The following is a 21,903-nucleotide window of genomic DNA, read 5'->3' on the forward strand; positions in this document are numbered from 1 at the left end:
GTGAGGTGTTAAAGTCCCCCTACTATTATTGTGTAACTGTCGATTTCCTCTTTTATAGTTATTAGCAGTTGCCTTATGTATTGAGGTGCTCCTTTGTTGGGTGCATGTATATTTATAATTGTTATATCTTCTTCTTGGATTGATCCCTTGATCATTATGTGGGTTCCTTCTTGTCTCTTTTAGTAGTCTTTATTTTAATGTCCCTTTTGTCCGATATGAGAATTGCTACTCCAGCTGTCTTTTGATTTCCATTTGCATGGAACACCTTTTTCCATTCCCTTACTTTCAGTCTGTATGTGTCCCTAAGTCTAAAGTGGGTCTCTTGTAGACAGCATATGTACGGATCTCATTTTTGTATCCATTCAGTCAATCTATGTCTTTTGGTTGGAGCATTTAAACCATTTACATTTAACGTAATTATTGATATGTATGTTCCTACTACCATTTTCTTAATTGTCTTGGGTTTGTTACTGTAGGTCTTTTCCTTCTCTTGTGTTTCCTGCCTAGAGAAGTTTCTTTAGCATTTGTTGGAAAGCTGCTTTGGTGCTGCTGAATTCTCTTAACTTTTGCTTGTCTGCAATGGTTTTAATTTCTCTGTTGAATCTGAATGAGATCCTTGCTGAGGAGAGTAACCTTGGTTGTAGGTTTTTCCCTTTCATCACTTTAAGTATGTCCTGCTACTCCCTTTTGGCTTGCAGCCTTTCTGCTGAAAGATCAGCTGTTAACCTTATGGGGATTCCTTTGTATGTTATTTTTTGCTTTTCTCTGCTGCTTTTAGTATTTTTTCTTTGTATTTAATTTTTGATAGTTTGGTTAATATGTATCTTGATGTGTTTCTCCTTGGATTTATCCTGTTTCGTACTCTCTTTGCTTCCTAGACTTGACTGTATCTTTCCTTTCCTGTGTTAGGGAAGTTTTCAACTATAATGTTTTCAACTACTTTCTAAGACCCTTTCTTCTTCTCTTCTTCTTCTGGGATCCCTATAATTTGAATGTTGGTATGTTTAATGTTGTCCCAGAGGTCTCTGAGACTGTCCACAATTCTTTTCATTCTTTTTTCTTTATTTTGCTCTGCGGTAGGTATTTCCACTATTTATCTCCCAGGTCAGTTATCTGTTCTTCTGCCTCACTTATTCTGCTATATTTCCTTCTAGAGAATTTTTAATTTCATTTATTGTGTTGTTCATCATTGTTTGTTTGCTCTTTAGTTCTTCTAATTCCTTGTTAAACGTTTCTTGTATTTTCTCCATTCTATTTCCAAGGTTTTGGATCATCTTTACTATCATAACTCTGAATTCTTTTTCAGATAGACTGCCTGTTTCCTCTTCATTTGTTTGGTCTGGTGGGTTTTTAACTTGCTCCTTCATCTGCTACATATTTCTCTGTCTTCTCATTTTGCTTAACTTACTGTGTTTGGGTCTCCTTTTCACAGGCTGCAGGTTCATAGTTCCCGTTGCTTTTGGTGTCTGCCCCTAGTGGGTAAGGTTAGTTTAGTGGTTTGTGTAGATTTCCTGGTGGAGGGGACTGGTGCCTGTGTTCTGGTGGGTGGGGCTGGATCTTGTCTTTCTGGTGGGCAGGGCTGAGCCTGCTCATGTGCTTTGTGGTGTCTGTGAGCTTAGTATGATTTTAGTCAGCCTCTCTGCTAATGGGTAGTGTTGTGTACCTGTCTTGTAGTTGTTTAGCTTGGGGCATCCAGCACTGGAGCTTGCTGGCCGTTGGGTGGAGCTGAGTGTTAGTGTTGAGATGGAGATCTCTGGGAGAGCTCTCACCGATTGATATTGCATGGGGCTGGGAGGTCTCTGTTGGTCCATTGTCGTGAACTCGGCTGTCCCGAGGCTTAGGCCTGACACCACGCCGGAGCACCAAGACCCTGTCAGCCACATGGCTTAGAAGAAAAGGGAGAAGAAAAGAAAGGAAAAAAAATTTTTTAAATAAAGGAAATGAAATAAAATAATTAAAAATAAAAAAATTATTGAAATAAAAATGTAAAAATATAAAAAGAAGAGAGCAGCCCAACCAATAAACAAATCCACCAATGATAACAAACGCTAAAATCTATACTAAGATAAACATAAAAATCAGAAACAAGTCAGTCGAAGACAACAAACCCCAAGTCTACAGTTGCTCCCAAATCCACCGCCTCAATTTTGGGTTGATTTGTTGTTTGTTCAGGTATTCCACAGATGCAGGGTACCTTGAGTTGATTGTGGGGATTTAATCTGCTGCTACTGAGGCTGCTGGGAGAGGTTTCCCTTTCTCTTCTTTGTTCGCAGAGCTCCTGGGGTTCAGCTTTGGATTTGGCCCTGCCTCCGTGTGTAGGTCGCCCTGAGGCCTCTGTTCCCTCCCAGACAGGACGGGGTTAAAGCAGTGGCTGATTAGGGGGCTCTGGCTCACTCAGGCCAGGGGGAGGGAGGGTTCAGTAGTTATAATTGGAATGCGGGGGGAGCCTGTGGCAGCGGAGGCCAACATGATGTTTCTACAGCCTGAGGCACACCGTATGTTCTCCTGGGGAAGTTGTCCCTGGATCACGGGACCCTGGCAGTGGTGGGCTGCACAGGCTCCCAGAGGGCTGTGGATAATGACCTGCTCTTGCACATAGGATTCTTGGTGGCTGCAGCAGCAGCATTAGAATCTCATGCCTGTCTCTGGTGTCTGCGCTGATAGCCGCAGCTTGCGCCCGTCTCAGGAGCTCGTTTCGGCAGTGCTCTGCCTTCTGTGGGCAAATGGGGAAGGAATCTCCTCTCCTCGCCCACCCCGGAACAGTGGTCTCTTGCCTCTTACGCCAGTCCAGACTTTTTCCCAGACTCCCTCTCAGGTAACTGTGGCTCACTAGCCCCCTTCAGGCTGTGTTCACGCAGCCAACCCCAGTGCTCTCCCTGGGATCTGACCTCCAAAGCCCGAGCCTCAGCTCCCATCCCCCGCCCATCCCGGCGGGTGAGCAGACAAGCCTCTCGGGCTGGTGAGTGCTGGTCGGCACCGATCCTCTGTGCAGGGATCCGCTTTGCCCTCCGCACCCCTGTTGCTGTGCTATCCTCCGTGGCTCTGAAGCTTCCCCCCTCCGCCTCCTGCAGTCTCCTCCCGCGAAGGGGCTTCCTAGTGTGTGGAAACCTTTCCTCCTTCACATCTCCCTCACACTGGTGCAGGTCCCGTCCCTACTCTTTTGTCTCTGTTTTTTCTTTTTCCTTTTGCCCTACCCAGGTACGTGGGGATTTTCTTGCCTTTTGGGAAGTCTGAGGTCTTCTGCCAGCATTCAGTAGGTGTTCTGTAGGAGTTGTTCCACATGTAGATATATTTTTTGATTTGTATTTGTAGGGATGAAGGTGATCTCCATGGCTTACTCCTCAGCCATCTTGAAGGTCCCTCAAAGATCTGTTATTTAAAGCAAAGAAATGGATATTCAAGAACAGGGAATTTCATAGGCATCTGTAACACTGGAGATCGTCACCTAGAAAAGACTGCAGGAATTTGTTTTGGGGATATCATGTACTTGTATACATTGGGCTTTTGAGGTTCTGGTTTTGATTGTTTGGGATTTTTATGGATTTCAAACTGCTTCAAGGGATGATGCCATTTTATTTCAAGTACACCTACCTCATCTTCAAACTACATATCTAACTTTAACCCTGAAGTTATTTGCTTAGAAATTGATTTTAAAAATAATATCAGAGTAGGCAAAATCATTAGAATACCCTTAATATTAATAAAGCATTAAAGGCACCCAGAATCTTGAAAATATGTGCACAGCAGCATACCAACATTTTCCCTGTGTTTAGTGTACTTAACTTTTTGGAATCTTGGCTTCCTCATCCAAGAGATAGGGGTTATATTATAAGAGTTAAGATAGGGAAGCAGCCACATAGCACAGGGAGATCAGCTTGGTGCTTTGTGACCACCTAGAGGGGTGGCATGGGGAGGGTGGGACGGAGACGCAAGAGGGAAGGGATATGGGGATATATGTATATGTATAGCTGATTCACTTTGTTATAAAGCAGAAACTAACACACCATTGTAAAGCAATTATACTCCAATAAAGATGTTAAAAAAAAAATACAGTGCATGATGCATCCAACAAATTGCCCAGCAAATAGTAGGTACTCAGTAAATGCAGTTGTTTATTATTATCACCATCATTATATTATTATTAACCTCCTAAAGCAACTTATTAGAATGACTTGCACTTACTTTGTTCTGTGTGTGTACGTGCTGAATTCAATTATACGATTCAGTACATATTTACTGAGTCCCTACTATGTGTCAAGAATGTTCATGGTACTATGGAAAATACAATACTAATAAAATGTACATATACATGTAACAACAAAATTGTTAATCTGCTCTTTATGTTATTAGTAAGGCTTCTGGCCAACAGTAAGCTGGTTAAGTTTTGGGGGAGTCAGAGTTACACTTGGATTTTCGACTGCGCAAGGAGTTGGCTCAAGGGTCAACTGTATTTTAACCTGTTAATAAAAAAACAGAATCACATCTTAATTAACATGTCATGGACAATTCACTGTGTAATTGATCAAAAGTTTCCATTGTATAGTTACCAAGTTCTTATCTCATTGAGATTGAATTATAACCTAGATCACCACCATTCTTACTAACATTTTAGGGTATTTTGAGAGATTATGGTTGATTAAATATAAAACATACTTTAAACTGGGGAACCTACTTTAAAATTGGTTTGAAGATTTGTCACACCCTCCCAAATAAAATATTTAATTACATTGCATTCCAAAGTAATATCCTTCATATAAATGTTTATGTATTCACCATTCTAAAGATTTGTAGAGTGCAGGTTAGGTACCAAGCACTGTGTGGAGCACTGGATATACAGTGATGCTACTGGTGTGACATGACTGACAGTTGAGTATACATACATAGCACTTCTCCGCATACCTGTTGTTTCCCACATAACAGTCCACTGACTTTCTCTGTCAATGATAACAAATCTCGAAACTCTTGCCATATTTCTATACTATTGGGTTGACCAAGAAGTTCGTTCTGTAACATCTTAGGGAAAAACCCTAAGGAAGTTTTTGGCCAACCCAATACTTTAGGTCCATGTAACTTGCATTTTAATTTCACTATTACTGGCAGATCTTTGTTCTTTGAAGAGTACATTTGACTTAGGGAATTAGTCAATACTGTTTGGAGCCCTATTTCGTGGACAGTTTGGAGCCCAATTTCATGGATCAGAGCTTTGAATCCTGAAAGAAAGGGGACTGTTAGTTATAAGACAGTTGTTTGCTTGGTTTTGTTTTATTTATTTCTTTATTTGGTAGTGCTTAACTTGCTCAGGAAGCCCATTCCAGAAACAATAAGAGCACCACTTCCCAAGGTGATTGGTTTGTAAATGTCAAACCCTCATGGGACACATATCTTCAAGTTTATTACTTTCTCTTTTCTTAAGTTCATTAGTTTTTAAACATTTTTGCTCCTGTATGTCATGTCAAGCGCATTATTCATGTGAAGAGTATTTGCAGGCCTCTTGGCTTTAGCCAGGCAATTTCCTTTATTGTCCCTGATTCTGCATTATTCCTTTATCTTTGAACATTTTTTTTTAAAGCTGTTTCACACTTTCACACACCAAGAACTTTTTCTAAAGTAATTTAGTCTATAAAAATGGTTCTTAAAAACATAGGATCTCAGTGTCATAAATCCATTATGATCAGTCTGCTTACTTGTCAGTCTATTTGTGTTGTCTGGTGGGGATGTTGTTATAGAAAAGCAGTTGGTTAACCAAATTTTTTTCCACCTTATGATAACTTGATATTTTTGCATCACTGTGCCAAATAATCTTTCTTCACTTTAAGTCTAATAGCTTTACTAGAATAAGACTTCTGTATTGATTGTTCTTGCTGGCTTTCCCCTTAATATTCAATGTTTTCTTTTGATGTATATATTAATATATGATGTATATATGTATATCATAATGTGTATATGTATACATCATCATATGTATATATATGCATAACTTGTCTTTTATTTAGAAGTTTCCTGTAAGTACAGTGAAGCCCTATGATATATAATATGCCTATGATAAGCATTTGGATAATCTATAAGCTGCTAAAATTAGGATCCTCCTCCAGGGGTGGGGTTTAGTTAGGAACTACTGCCTCAAGATCACTTAGATGTCCCCTCCCTCCCATATGTAGTGAATTGTGTGGAAAATGTGTTTTTCCAGCAGTTCAGAATGACTGAAAATTATTGCTTTTCTTAAACTCACAAAACTCACCAAAATGCAAACTTTTATTCTTTTGTTAGATTGCTTTTTAAACAGCTTTACTGAAGTAAATTGATACTAATAAACTAAACATAAAGTTTACAATCTGATTGCTTTTGACATATATATACACCTGTGAAACGATCACCTTGACAAGATAATGAACATATTCATCACCCCCAAAAGTTTTCTCACGTTCCTTGCAGTCTCTTCCTGTCAGTGCTCACTACCCCACTCCCATCCCCATTCTTAGGCACCACTTATATGCCTTCTGTCACTACAAGTAAGTTTGAATTTCCTATAATTCTATAAAAATGGAAGCGTATTGTATGTACTCCTTCTTGTCTGATTTCTTTCGGTCAGCATGATTATTTTAGATCCACTCTGGTTATGTGTTTCAGTAGTTCATTCTTTTTTGATACTGATTAGTAGTCCATTGTATGGATATATCACAATTTATCTGTACACTTGTTGATGGACATTTGGATGATTTTTAATTTTTGAATATTACAAATTAAGCTACTGTAAATATTTGTCTGCAAGTGTTTGTGTATCCATATGCTTTCATTCCCTTCGGGTAAATACCTAGGTGTGAAATGGCTGGGTCATATGTTAATTTTTTAGAGAAATTACCAACATTTTCCAAAGTGGTTGTACCATTTTACATTCCTACCTGCAGTGCATGGGAGTTCCAGTTTCTCCACATCTTCACCAACATTTGCTACAGTCAGTCTTCTTATTTTTATACAGATGTGTACAATATTTTCTCCCTCTGTGCTTTGTCTTTAAATACTGCCCTTTGAAGAGCAGAGGTTCTAAATCTTGATGAAGCCCAATTTATTCATCATGTTTTTGGTATTGTGTCTTAACAATCTTTACCTAACCCAAGGCCATAAATTTTTTTTCCTAGGTTTTCTTCCAGATATTTTACGGTTGTAGATTTTACATTTAGGTTATGATGCATTTTTAGTTATTTTTTGCATATGGTTTGAGGTATGGATCCAGGTTCTTTTTTTATGCACTGGATATCCAATTGTTCCAGCACTATTGTTGAAAATACTTCTCTTCTCTATTGAATTGCCTTTAGAATTTGGTTGAAAATCAGTTGACCAAATACATGTAGGTCTATTTCTTGACTCTATTCTGTTCAGTTGATCTGTCTATTCTAATGCCATGATTCTGACATGCCATAATCATGACACTCCTGATTATTCTACTTATAACAATAAGTCTTGAAGTTAGGTAATGTAAGTCCTCCAACTTTTTTCTTCCTTTTCAGATTTTTTGGCTGTTCTGAATCCTTTGTATTTCCATGTGAACTTTATAATAAGGTTGTCAATTAAAAAAAGAAAAGGAAGAAAATCCACTGAGGTTTTGAATGGGATTGCTCTGAATCTATAGATCAATTTGAAGAGACTTAACCATATTTACAATATTTAGTATTTTGTTCCATTTATTTAGATCTTCCTTAATCTCTCAGTTCTGTTTTGTAGTCTTCAATGTATAGGTCTTACACATCATTGATGTATTATTCATAAGTATTTCATATTTTTGATGCTATTATGGTATTTTAAAAAATATATTTTCAGTCTCTGATTGTTCATTGCTATGACAGAGAAATAAAACTAACCTTTGTATTTTCGTCTTGTGTCCTGCAGTTTTGCCAAACTCATACCTTTAAAATATTTTTTTTGTGAGAATTTTATTAGACTTTTTGTGTGTGGACAACCATGTAATCTGTAGATAAAGATGTTTTTACTTACCCTTTTCCAATTTCAGTGTCTTTTATTTATTTTCCTTTTCTTGTTGCATGGAGTACATCCTTCAGTATAATGTTGTACAGAAGTGGTGGGAGTAGGCACATCTCTGCCTTTTCCAGATTCTAAAGGGAAAGCATTTGGTTTCTTACCTTGAAGCATGATGTTAGCCTTAGATTTTTTTTTTTTTTTACATGCCCATTATTAGATTGAGGAAGCTCCTTTTTATTCCTAGTATGCTAAAAAGTGTCATCAGGACTAAATATTGGATTTCATCAAATCCTTTTTCTGCATCAGTTGAGATAATCTTACATTATATATTTGTTTAGTCTATTAATATGATGAATTACATTGATTGTTTTTGAATATTAACCAATCCTTCATTCCTGAGATAAATCATATTTGGTAATAATATATTATCCTTTGTACACATTGTTAGATTCAGTTTCCTAAAATTTTAAGAACTTTTGTATCTGATGGTCTATAGTTTTCTCTTTTTGTACCGTCTTTGTCTGGCTTTGGTAACAGAGTAAAGCAGACCCCATAGAATGAGTTGGGAAGTAGTCTTCCAGTTTTTTAGCAGAATTTATGTAGAATTGGTATCATTTCTTCCTTAGATGTTTGGTAGAATCACTGGTTAAGCCATCTGGGCCTAGGATCTTTTTTGCCAGAGGGTTTTTAACTACACACTCAATTTCTTTAATAGATATTAGGTTTTTCAAGTAACATAATATCTATTAAATATAGATATTCCTTGAGTAATATCAAGGAATATTACTTACTCAACGTACTCCTTGAGTAAGTTGTGATAGTTTCTTTCAAATGATTTGTCCATTTCATTTAGGTTGTTAAATATATTGATATAAGATTGTTCATAGTATTTCTTTATTGGCCTTTTAGTTTGTATAGAATCTGAGGTAATGCTACCTCTTTCATTCTTGATATTGGTAGCTTGGCTTTTCTCTCTTTTTTTCCTATTTAATTTGGCTGAAGTTTTATCAATTTTATTGATCTTATTGAAGAGTCAGCTTTTATGTTATGCTACTTTTGTCACTTAAACACCTAAATGATAAGGTCTGATATGTGTAGGTTTTATTAGAACATACAGAAATGAAAATGATCTGATGCTGCCTGGAGAGCACAGACATGGAAAGTTTTGGGAATCCACTCTGTATGGACAGAGAGTGTCTGGGTTGGTAAAAGGACTCCAGAAGGAGGAAAGGAACAAACCAGGAGGCACCAGAAATCATGCTTTCTACTCTGCCATTTGAATGACTTTTCCTACAGTGTTTGAATCCAGTCTTGTCTGGATATGTTTGATAATTTGAATAGTTACTATGGATGTATTTCAAATCCCATTTTAACCAGTTGCTTCTTTTACTGAAGATGAGCATTGTTTTAGTTTGGTAGCTTTGAGTTTTCCTTGAAAGTCAGTATAGAATGGTAGAATAGGGCCTTGGAAATCAGAGGGTCCTTAATTCCAATACAGCGTCTACAATTTCCAGGCTATATAACCTCAGGCAAATTTCTCAGTTTCACTGAACTAAGATCCTTGACTGTAAAATGGGAATAATAATACTTATCATACCACGTTGCGAGGGCTTAAATGAAATAACAGATTATTGGTACATTGTAGGCTCTCAACCAGTTCTACCTCTATCTTCATCCCTACCCTCTCTACCATTCCTACTCCCTGGCTGCCCCTCTACTCAGAATGGTAAGAGCAAAATGTTAACTAGTAGGAGGAGAAGCAGAGAGAACAAGGAACTCTTTAACTCATCTTTGCTATAGTTCTTTTTAGCAACATGGAAACCAATAAACTGGCATACCTCTTGAGGCAATTTTTAGTAACACTATACGGAGATTTGGGGCTTAACCTTCAGAAACGTGTGTGATACTCATAGTTCATAAATAGTGTAACTGGAGCCACAAATTACGTGGGAAATTAGGTTCTGATGTCAATGAGTTTGAGTTGGAAATCTCATTTTTTTAAAAGTACTTTTGAAAAATCCTGCAGGAAGGCACCACAGTGGAGACTGCTTTAGGGCCTTATGTTCAGTAAATCTCACAGAGCTAGTTGGGTTTTGTTCAGTGTGGATATTTTTTTTTCTTCGACCACCTGAAGATGTAGCTGGCTTGAGTTTAGAATTGGTGTCATAGAAAATAAATGAGTGTAGCTCTACTGTTAGGCTCCTACTCAAAGCCTCACTGCATAAAAGGCATCTGGGAACTGAGGCCTCCTGGAGCAATAGCTGATTCAAGTCCTCCAATTCTCGGGTTTACAAAAAGGAATGTCTAATGGAATGGCTGTTGGAACTGTCCTCACTGCCTGGATTCTTGCAGTGCATGTATAGTTGAATTCCATAACTTAATTAAGGGTATTAGCTACTCCACTTTTAGAGTCTCTAAAGAGAAATGCTGCTTCTTCATTTCCTTACCTTCTAAGGTAAGGTTCGAAGGTCAAAATGAAAGTTCACACCTCCCACTTGGCCATTTAGCATTCCTTTTGACATCACTAATTGGCAAAAGCACTCTTTTCGAAAGAGCTTGGTTGTGAGTTTAGACTGCTTGTCAACCTACTTGGCAAGGCATCCAGGACCAATAGATCTCATTATTGTGCTTATATAACAAAACCAAATTTTAGTTCGTATTCTAGACCAGGGTTTAGCCAACTATGACCAGGAGCTGGTCACATGCTTTTGTAAATAACATTTTATTAGAACACAGCCACGCCCACTTATTTACATATTGTCTATGAAGGCTTTCACTCTACAGCAGCAATGCTGAGTAGTTATAATGGGCACCCTGTAGCCTGAAAGCCTAAAATATTTATAATCTGGTTCTTTATAGAAAAAGTTTGCTGAGCCCTGTTCTAGACCTTTGTAAGTTTAGAGCAAAAGCTCAAACTGTGGCCAAATGACCAAGGAGATCAAAATGACCAAGGGGATGGTAAAAAATGTAAATTTCTGGACATTACGAGGTACCCACTGAGTCAGAACCTCTTGGTGTAGGACTTGAGAATCTGCGTATTTAAAAATGTTCCAGGTGATTTTTAACACACGCTGAAGTTTTGCAACCACTGGTTTCGTGAAGAGGAAAATTAACGTGAAAGTAATGCTATTTATAAATGTACGCCTTCTACAAATAAACTAGTGTTACCTCTTGTGTAGAAAATAGGGTACTGAGAGAAGAAACTATATGTTTGCACTTCTTGTTCTGTACTTTAAATTTTTGGAAAGACATGCCATAAGGGAAGTTACCATCTAGTTGAAGGAGACATTAATTGTTTGAAGAACAATTTTAAAAATGAAATCCAGAGGACAGATTGTAAATTCTGAGGAGAGGATGACCTTTGTAAAGAAGCATGGTTGGTCCTGGTTCACTGCTGAATCTTGAACTGCATTTGATGAGTCACAACATGTAGTGGGGTAAAAGAAAGAAAACTGAAAATTACGGAGCACTCCAGATGGCAAGGGTAAATATTACCGTGTGAAACTTTTGTTTCAGTCATATATATATATGTATATAACATATGTGCAAACCATTTTGCCATAATATAGAGTGTATCTTACACTGTCAGTTGCTATCAAAAATGTTTTTTTAACTCCATCCTTAAAGATCATGTTTAGGGATCACCTGAGGTAGGGCTAAGAAGAGGCAAAGTAGCTGTCCCCAGAGGTAATACATAGCCTTTCTGTACACATAATAAAAAGCAAACTGTTACTTCTTTTTTAATAAAATAATGCATAAATACACAGACATGGCATATGCATATTTTCCAAATCCACTGTCCTCCCCGGGCAAGCCTGATAAATTAAAGGAATTGTAGAATTTTAGACTTGAAAAGACTTTAGAAACTATTGCTTTTACCTCTCAATTTTACAGGAAAGGAAAATGAGACTGAAAAATAAACAGTTTGCCTAAGGTCACATGCTAAGCAAGAAAAAGACCACCTAAGAGAGTTTCTGGATGCTACACTAGAGATGCCAGCCGGTTACTCATGAGCTGAGCCTTTCTGGCCTCTCAGAAAAGTCAAAAGATCAAGGAACACTGGTCGTCGGGCTCATGGCACAAGTTGGCCAGAGATGAGTGGTGTTTACCTCCTTGGCTGGATAAACTTCTTTCTTATTCACCCAAGTCCCCACCACTCTATTTTGGCCCTAGCATGTTATTTTACTTACAATTGAGAAATTCTCTTATAAGAGAAAAATATTTCTCCATTCACATGTATTATTTTCAGAAGCAAAAAGTAAATAAAATCTAGACCAAGAGGACCATGTGTTTAACCAAAGATAGAGATTATATTTCTGTATGGAAACAAAGAATATACCTAGGATTTGTGCTTTGAATGTTTGAAAGACCACGTAAAGCCTTTGTCTTACACTAGCCTCATTTTGCCTTTCCTGTCTGACCCCCGGTGGGAAAAGAAAAGGCTGGATGATGTAAGGTTCTTTTTTTTTTTCTTTAAATTTTTATTGGAGTATAGTTGATTTACAATGTTGTATTAGTTTCAGGTGTATAGCAAAGTGGATCAGTTATACATACACATATACCCACGCTTTTTTAGATTCTCTTCCTATATAGGGCATTATGGAGTATTGATTAGCGCCCTGTGCTATACAGTAGGTCCTTATTAGTTATCTACTTGATATATAGTAGTATGTACCTGTGAGGTTCTTTAACGTGTCAAAAGTACATGGCTCACCAGTGGCAGGCCCGGAATGAGAACTTCCATTTTCAGTGCCCATCTGGGGATAAGTACAGTGTTTTGGTTGTTATTATTGTTATGATGATGGTGTTGGTAGTTCTCTTATAAATTAATTATGGACACTGCATACAGTCTCATTTAATCCTCATGATGATATTCTGGTAACACTTCCCAAATTTTACAGTTGAGAGAATTAAGGCCCAGTCTGGTTATCTATTGCTGCATAACAAACTACCCCCAAACTTAATGTCTTTAAATAACTATTTTACTAGACCTCAGGAATTCTGTGAGTCAGGAATTTGGGCATGACTTGTCTGAATGAGTCTTTTGCACCTTCTGATTGTAGTGACTCAGCTGTTCATCTACCTTGGCTGGTAGATGAACAAATCTGGAGGGTCCAAGAGGGCTCCCTTCACATGGCTGATCCCTCAGCTGGAATGGTGAAGTTAGGACTCAGCTGAGTCCTAGCTGGGTCTGTTGGCCAGAAGGCCTCTCTTGCATGTTTTTTTCAAGATAGTTGGACTTCTTACATGGCAGTTCAAGGCACTAGTGAAAAGTATTCTAAGAGAGGCAGTTGGAAGCTGTGTGGCCTTTCCTGAATGAGGACTTCCAGTTCATGTTTCTAAACCACATGCTTATTTGGGTCTGTGGGGACAGGTGTTGCCATTCTTGTCACTTAGTCAGTTTGTAAACCCAAGCCTTAGGCAAATTCTGCACTTCTTTCTAACTAGTGCTTCCTTTGTAAGGCAACCTCTGGCCTCTTCAGAGAGAGCGAGGGAGGACTCATACCTTCTTTGACAATCCATACTTAGAAACGCTGTAAAAACCAAAGGCAAACATAGCTCTCTCCAATCTAAGGAGTGTGAGTGTGTGTGTGTGTGTGTGTGTGTGTGTGTGTATGTTTTAATTCTTTTTAAATAATGATAACCCCTCAGGGTTATAGAACATCACATAAGATTCAGATGAAAATGTTTTGCAGCTAAAGGCTGGGTGGTAAAGTCTACAGTACCTGTGACTGGGAGCCAGGAAACTTGGGCTTGATTCCCAACTCTGCCACTTCCTTGCTGTGTGGTGTCCTGGGCAAGTCAGTTTATCTGAGCCTCAGTTTCTTCATCAGTATTATGAGATGGTTGTACAAAGTCACTTCTAGGCTTATGGTATATATACCTACAGTCATCACACTTTTTAACTGTATGGGTGTGTACAACCTTTCTTGTACTTCTGGTTTCTACCAGCTTGTAACCAAGAATATTGTAGTGGCAGAAGAGGGACACAAGCACAGTTACAAACCTTACCATCTGTACTTGATAAAGCAGCACACCCCACCCAAGTACTTTATTTCTTAATAAAATTCTTTAGGGCAAATATATACTGATTTATCCAATGTTAGTGTTAGTATTCCTTTTGACTTACCATCTTTCTTTACATGACATCAGGTTTTTGGTAGTCAAATGTTATGCTTGGACCAGATTACCTAGATATTTGTGTTCATTTAGCATTCTAAAAATGCACCCACATTTTTTAATGCTCCACACTGAGCTCCTTTATATGTTTGCTCTTTTTTTTTTTTTTTTTTCCTTTTGGTAAGTCTCCTTCCATAAAGAAATACGATAGCAGCAGAAGAGGCTTTTTGTTGTGTTTTGGAAATCCGCCTTTGAATAACCCTTAAAGTACATTAACAGTATACCCATAAACGATAGTGACAGGCTTTCTCTGCATCCCTGAGTCCCCAGTCAGGGATAATATTGCCACAGCGGCCCAGGCTTCTTTCAGATAGATTGTTTGGTGAGGGTGTGGATCTGTGTGACACGCACAGCCTCCCGTAGGAGCTTTCTTTTCCCTGTTCTCAACTGTGCTCTCCCCAGCTCTCCTCTCTCTTCCCTTCCCCTCCCACTTCCCTTTCTCTTCCTCCTTCTCTTTGCCTTTTTCTTCTTGTTTTATTAGGTGGGGAGGGAGGGAGAGCCTGAGTGCTTCCTTATTGCAGGAGCGCTCCACACTGTTCTGTCTTTGCCCACTCCCCCCAACTTAGGTTTTTTCTAGTGCTACTTAGTATCTGATTTCCGTGGTATTACAGTATCCCAACCACTGCGACTGTAGGAAAGCAGGCCACAGCCTTTTTCAGAACTTCTTTGGACTTTTTTTGATACCCTACCAAATCAAATAGCTTTTCCTCTTCCGCAAAAATCCAAAGTTAGGCAATTACAACAGCACTGTGTATTGGGAAAATGTTTGTTTCACTGCTTATATTTTTAGATTTTGTTCTTTGCTAGTAACATATTAAAGGTTAAAAACTTTTTTTCCAACTAAAATGATGGTTTTTAATGGGAACCAGAGGTATGGTTACAATTACGTAGTCATTTATTCATCTTGGTTTTGTCTTTCTTGTCTTACCTTGAATTTTAGGACACCCTCTCAAGAAAGCTCACAACTTTCCCTCCAGTGCCCTTCTGTTGGGAGAGAAGAAATGGCAAGAAATGAAACTCTCCCCCACAGATTTTAGAAAACCTGACTTAGGTCAGAGAAAGAGGCCAACCAAGTGTTCAACATAAATGGCAATAGTAACAGTTAGAGGTTTTGTAAGGTTTTTTTCCTTTTAAAGCGGAATATTTTGTAACTTCAGTAACTTGACAGAGCAAAATTGCTAAGGATAGGCAATCCCCTGATAAATATGAGGCTGTAAAATTGGAAGAAATTTGTTTACATGTGGAACAAAAATATTTTTTAGTGGTAACCAAAAATTATGTTTGAAAAAGAGGTGATACTGACCAGTGTTTAATCCGCGTGACAATTTTCCTTCAAGATCCTTATGAAAGTTTCAGTGCCAGAATTTCACACGTATATATTCAGAGATAAATGTTTTTAAAATGATGAGCTTCTTTTAACAGAATCACAGCATCGCTTAACTCAAATTAAGTACTGATGGTATACAAAAAGTAGTTTTTCAGTCTTTGTTCACCCACAAATCTGAAATCAATATATATATTTTATAGTCTTTTTTTTCCTCAAATGGGTAGATTTCTTTAGTTCAGTGAGCTAAATTTTGATCTGTAGGAGGCTTTGATGGTTCTATTCTGAAACCTTGCAGAGACATAATAACAATGCTGATTGATTATACATATGGCTTGATTAGCATTGTTACAGTATTGCTTTAAAAATGGGTCTGATGTTACATATCACTCAGCCTGCAGTTAATAAACAGCTGTGGTATACAACTAGTCTGAGAGATTTCTTGCTAGGTTCTCAGAGGACAGAATTAATAATCTTGTTTTGGAATTATACCTTCTAAAATGTATTTTAAAGTTGTGTTTGAACTTATTCATGGAACCACCACTTTCTTAAAATTTTAAGAATATCATTCTTCCTGGAAGTGTGTATTTAATTGTACTCTCTAAAGATACAGAGACGTTTTGGTTTTGTTTTTTTCAATAGAAGGGATTGTTTGGTAATTAGAGATGGTTTTTAAAGAGGCAAATTATTTTGAAAATACACATTTATTGAGAGGAGATCTGGGAATGTAAACTAGACAGAGAGGTTACATCGACAATAGCGTAATACCAGTACAGCAGCAGTTAGGAAAATTGGTATATAAACAAGCATCTGTTGCAGGAATGTAAGAATGACATCATAAAGGATGTATAGAAAATTTTAATTGAAAAAGACTGATGCATAATTGCAGGCTGACTTTAAGTCTAAACTGATTTTGCCAACAGAGTAAAAGTGGGATTCTTTTAAAACATTCCAATAATGTAAAGTATTTAAAATGTAATGTCCTGTTAATGTACCTAAAAATTAGACTCTAGGTCATCCAATAAGAGTACTGCTTACAGTAATACAGCCTATGTAATATGCAATTATCTTGACAATAGTTTTATTTTTCAACAATTTTGTCATAAAACAGCAGTAAGATACAATGAATTTGATTCATTTTTTGTGTGTGAATCATTTAATAGGCCATTACATCTACTATATTAGACTCCATTCTCCTTTCAGAGCTTTTCATTATAAGGCTGTCTTTAATGGAAAGAAGTTTAACCTTCCCTCCCAGATAGATTGAACCCCATAACAGTGTAAACATTCTCATTATAAAATAAAATCCCCTTCCCCAAGGGCAGTGCTATAATTATGTTGCAGAGCATCGTATGAATGTTCCTCTTCAGAAATGCTGTCTTGTTTTTGCTCTCAAGTTTTTATCATTTTCTAACGATCAATAATATTTTAAATTATAGTTTAATAAAATGCATATGATCTAGTTTAAAATTTTTTTGAAGTTATTTTAATCAACTTTGCGAAGTCATCAGTAAAATTGCTGTTGATTTATAAATAGGATAATTAGAGGCTTTCCTCCTAAGTACTGTTCACTGGCATTGTGGCTGTTTTTATTGCCTAGTCAAACCTCTTCATTCAATTTTAAAATTGCCTTTTGAATGAACTGCACTACAAGCTTGCCAAATAGTGTCACCGTTAATACTTTACCTCCTGTATTTCATTGTCCAGTCTGCAAATGCACAATCAATTGTTTGATAAGGGGGTCAATGAGGTTGTACTAGTTTTTAAGTGAATTATAACCAAACAGTTCAGATTATGTTGCACACTTATTGTTATTGTAGAGCTGTGTTTAAAAGATAGCAAGACAGTACTTTGGTTCATTTTGCACTGTTTCATCAAGAATGTATCTGTACAAATCAGGATACTGTGGTTCTTCAACAAATTGCCAATCTTTATATTGGCAATATAAAGAGAAAAAGAAAAGCGCCACTTTCAGATTTGTAGACTTTACCCCTTGTGAATGGTTTACTGAAAGTGACAAACCTCCCATGTTCCTAGTTTAGAAAGAGACAGTCTGGTTTTTATGTGAATGTGTTAAAACAAAGATTTCAGATGATTATTTCAAGATAATAATTTTATGAAGATGCCAAAGGAAATAATCATTGCAAGGCCTGAGGACCATATGTTGTTAGTATGAAAATGCATAGCTGATCCAGGTTATCTGTTACATAGGTAGCAACTCTCTTTCCGTAAGTGTGTGAACTCATTGGTGTAGAGTGTGTATTGTAAAAGGTACTTTTTCCACCCTTTGACTTGTAGATGCATAATTACACCCTCTTTTCTGGGTTGCTTTCATGAGAAGGAAGTCAGGATTTTCTTAAATGCGAACCTTTCTGCTTACGCAGAATTGGTGAGGGTTTTTGAGAAACATAAAAGGCAGAAGTAAGAAACTTTGTGCATGTTGCGTCTAAAAGCAAGTCTGTTTGTGTGTGTCTCTCCCTTTGTAACAGAAGGAATGTTTCTTATGTTTCTGTCTTCAGACAGTTGGCACACATTTCATCTCAGCAGCTGCTTTCTCTTAAAGTGCAGTAGAGTGTAGGACTGTAGTGACACCAGCATTAATACTTCACATTCTGCTATCATATGCTGTCACTGGGAAATATGGATCTAGGTTACATGTGTTTGCAGACTTTGTACTGCTGAATTATGAAAGCTGACTCTGTTGGAGGATTGTGTTGTATTCAGAGACTGTGAACTGAACAATAAATGAATGCAGGAGGCTGTTTAGAGTGATATACCATGCTCTCCTTTTGGGGCCTAACTGAGCCTGAGCTTTAAAATTTAGAATGGCCAAATTGTGCTGGAAAAGACCTTAAAATAAACATCTAAATAATTTTGTCAAAAGGAATTTGTATGCATTGTCTTTCACTTTAAAATTTTTTGATTCTTTTTTTTCCCTACAGTTGTACAAATTGTTGCATTTTAGGTACATAAAACAGTAAAACATATTACAAATGATCAAAGAAAAATGTTTTCCCATTCAGATAAAATTTTGCAAAGGAAATTAATTGTTAATGTCACTGTGGCTGTGAAGATTTAAATAATGTTTTAGATTTTATTTCTTTTATAAATAGTCTAAAATACAACACTCAGGAAACTAATAAGATAACAGTCGTTCTTTTTTCTTTGCATCTGAGCTATGTCTGCACACATGCACACAAACATGTATGCACACACACACGTGTGTGTGTAAATATATACATACATATATGTTGATTTTTAAGTTATTAATAAAATTTCTGAAAGAGCAATTACTGTTGATTTATAAACTGAATATTTAGAAGGTAGTAAATAATATAATACTATCCTAGTAAAATATGACTGAGCACATGTGAGGAATGTTTTTAGGTGAAAACAAATTTATAGATCAGTGTCTGGAGGTATAGACCAAAAAGGTCATTTTGGACTATTGTGAGTAAGGGGTGGGTGTTCAGTACTTATTGGCCCTCAGTACTTTGATGTCTTTTTAAAATTTCACTGCAGGTTAAATTTGTTTGGCTAATTTGTAAGTTTACTTTGGGACTATCTAGTTTTGGAGTTGAATTGATGTTTTAGGTACTTGGGCATAGATGTTGTTTTTTGACCTATATTATTTGCAATGAAAACTGCCTTAAGACTCATCTTGTATCATACAAGCTACCCACTTACTTCCAGGTTGCATTACAAAGCACCAGTTTCACGTAGTTTAAACTGCTTTTATTTAGGTCACATAGAGGTCTCAAGTTGTGAAAATGCAGTTTTGTAAAAGTTTATTCATCTTAGAATTAGCTATTTATATTACCTCGTTTTGTTATTTGAGAGAAACAAGCTGTCTTCATAGCTTGCTGTTAAACAATGGCTGTGACAGTGATGTTCACTCACATGAAGAAGCTAAGGAAGAATTAGGATTTGTTTTGAATTTTATAAATCCTGTTTTTCTCTTTTTTCAAGAATCAATGTCAAAAGATATAAATTCTCTGTCCGCAAATCATGTGAAAAATTTGCATTCTTCCTTATTATTTTGCCTATTAAGTGAGCAAACTGGTTGCTGTTACACAGAGAGGTATTTAATACTTGGCAGTCTGCAAAAAATCACATTAGTAGCCTGGAATGATCATTTTCTGTCCTGTGGCTATCTCTTTATGATTCCGTATGTCTAAGTATGACCAGATATGCAGCATTTCCTTGCCGCTTTTCCTTGTAAAAGTTGACTTCTAAGTGGCCCATTTAAAAATGCCTTCAGTGTGAACCTGTGCACCTCAGGCGAGTCTACTTCCTCATCTCAAGAAGGCAAAACCCAGGGGACTCATCTTCCCTTGCAGCAATTTGTATGGTACCCCAGTGTGGTACACATAAGATTTTCCTTTGAACAAAGCAGCTATTTGACAGAACAGTTTCCTATCATTTGCGCACAAGAAGTGCTGTGTACTGCATTCAGGGCCATCATGACTGTCCATTAGAGCTTCATTCTGTAATCTGCCTTGAATCGGTGCTACGTATGGAAACTTTAACTGTGTTTGTCAAAACAAAGGGCTCTTGCTGAAAACCATACTGTCTGAGGTTGGGATCTAAAACGCCACTGTTAGCTGATTGCAAAAACATAAAACACATCAACAGTTTTGGCAATAGAATTAAACGTGTGAATGAATCGAATGAAAGGTGGAAGCAACACTTTTTGCTCTTAGTCACGCACGGTTCTGTGCAATTGGGAGCCATTAAATACAGTCTGTAGGGTTCCACCACGACTTCTCTGTGAGGGCTGTAGGACCTTGGGTTCCCTTTGTGTTTCTCTCCCATCCCCACAGCCATCCTTATTGAAAAAAGGAATCATTAAAGAAAACTTCTGACAGTGCCTTCCAAGAAATACTAAATTTTGGTTCTTCCCCTGATTTATTAAGGTAGAATGGGTTGGAGGTTGAATTAGAAGAACAGCTTTTAATATAATCAGACAGAGCCACACTTTCAACACATGAATGCATGGTATGTCTTTTAGGTTAGCTAAGTAACATCCTTTTTAAAATTCCCTTTTTCCTGTGTCTTCTTCATTTCTGCCAATGTGTACACATGTTCAGTCTTCCAGTATATCCAACATCTTTGGCTGGTGACTTAGCTTTATCTAATTTTATTATTTTTCAGAAGTTTCCTGTAAAATTCTTTCTGCTTGGAAGAGTAAGGTACAATCAGTAAGGAAGCTCTAAATTGTAATTATCAATTATAATCAGTATGGTAAATTTGGTATCCTTTCCATATTGCTTATCTCCTCAAAAGTTAATTGCACTTTTCAGCCTCAAACGTTGGCAAAACTTGAGCTTTTTACTCTTTGCAACATAGCATATGTCAAAAATATCTGGACTTCAAGGAGGAAACTAAGGCAGAAGTGATTAGATAATTTGGTTGTGTCAGAGAGAGTTAAACTTCGCCTTTATTGAGGTAATGATCATGGTTTATGATGGCTGGTTCTGTGCCCATCTATAGCCTCTGACACATTTTTGGAGAGCATTACTTATACTCTCTGGATATAATTTAAAGTGCTTGCTATAGTGAAAAGAACTCCAGGCTAGTGGTTGGAGTTGCAGCACTGTTACTAACTAGCTGTGTGTGTGGTCAGGCCTGTCATTTAACCTTTCACGACCTTAGTGTCTGCATCTGTAAAATGAAATTGTTGAACTGGATTATATCTCAAGTCCCTCTAAGTTTTAAAAGTCTGTCATTTTATATTTCTAATTAGAAGTTTGGTCCTGTCATAGTTATGTAAGATTTTTTAAATACATGAATTCCAAAAGTTATTGTTTATCTTTAATCATCATCATCACAAGCAGTAAAGCTAAAATATTTTTTAGTTTGGAAAAATGACTTGTAAAACGAGATTGGAAAGTGCTCTATGTTCTTCAGTTTGCAAAGCTAGAACAAATAGAGGTCGGAATGTAGATTTCATAAGATCAGTCTCAGGTTAGGAAGATTTTTAGCTTTTGCTTTTTCCTTAATCGTCAAGTAAATTACATGTTTCAGTATGTTATTTATGTAACACTAATTTCGTAATTAGCTATTTACATATCTCTAGATAAAATTAAAGGTAGAGGGTCCCTCTTTCCCAGCCCTGCTCCTAAACTCTGACAATCAATTATGTCAGTATTTAAACATGTTCAATTTTTTTACTGTTTATACTTACATTTAAAGAAGAGACTCATATTACCTCTGGGCTCATAGTTATCTCATGATCATGTGGTTTTCCAACAAATCAAAGAATATCAGCTTCTCTTTCTCACCATTTGATATAGTCAAAAGGGGGTTTTGAATTAGGTGGCCAAGGACCTGGCTACCATTTCCAGCTCTGCCATTTACCGAGCAAAGCACTCAACCTATACAGAGCTCTAGTTTTCTCATTTGTAGAGTGGGGATGATATACC

General features: G+C 37.1%; 1 protein-coding gene across 20 annotated transcripts in view; it reads left to right on the plus strand.

Moving 5' to 3' along the window:
- The window catches only part of GTDC1 (glycosyltransferase like domain containing 1), a 493,504-nt gene that overhangs the window by 282,117 nt on the left and 189,484 nt on the right, over nucleotides 1-21,903 (plus strand). The window lies entirely within an intron of this gene.

Source organism: Pseudorca crassidens, chromosome 6, assembly GCF_039906515.1.
Source record: "Pseudorca crassidens isolate mPseCra1 chromosome 6, mPseCra1.hap1, whole genome shotgun sequence".
Lineage (NCBI taxonomy): Eukaryota > Metazoa > Chordata > Mammalia > Artiodactyla > Delphinidae > Pseudorca > Pseudorca crassidens.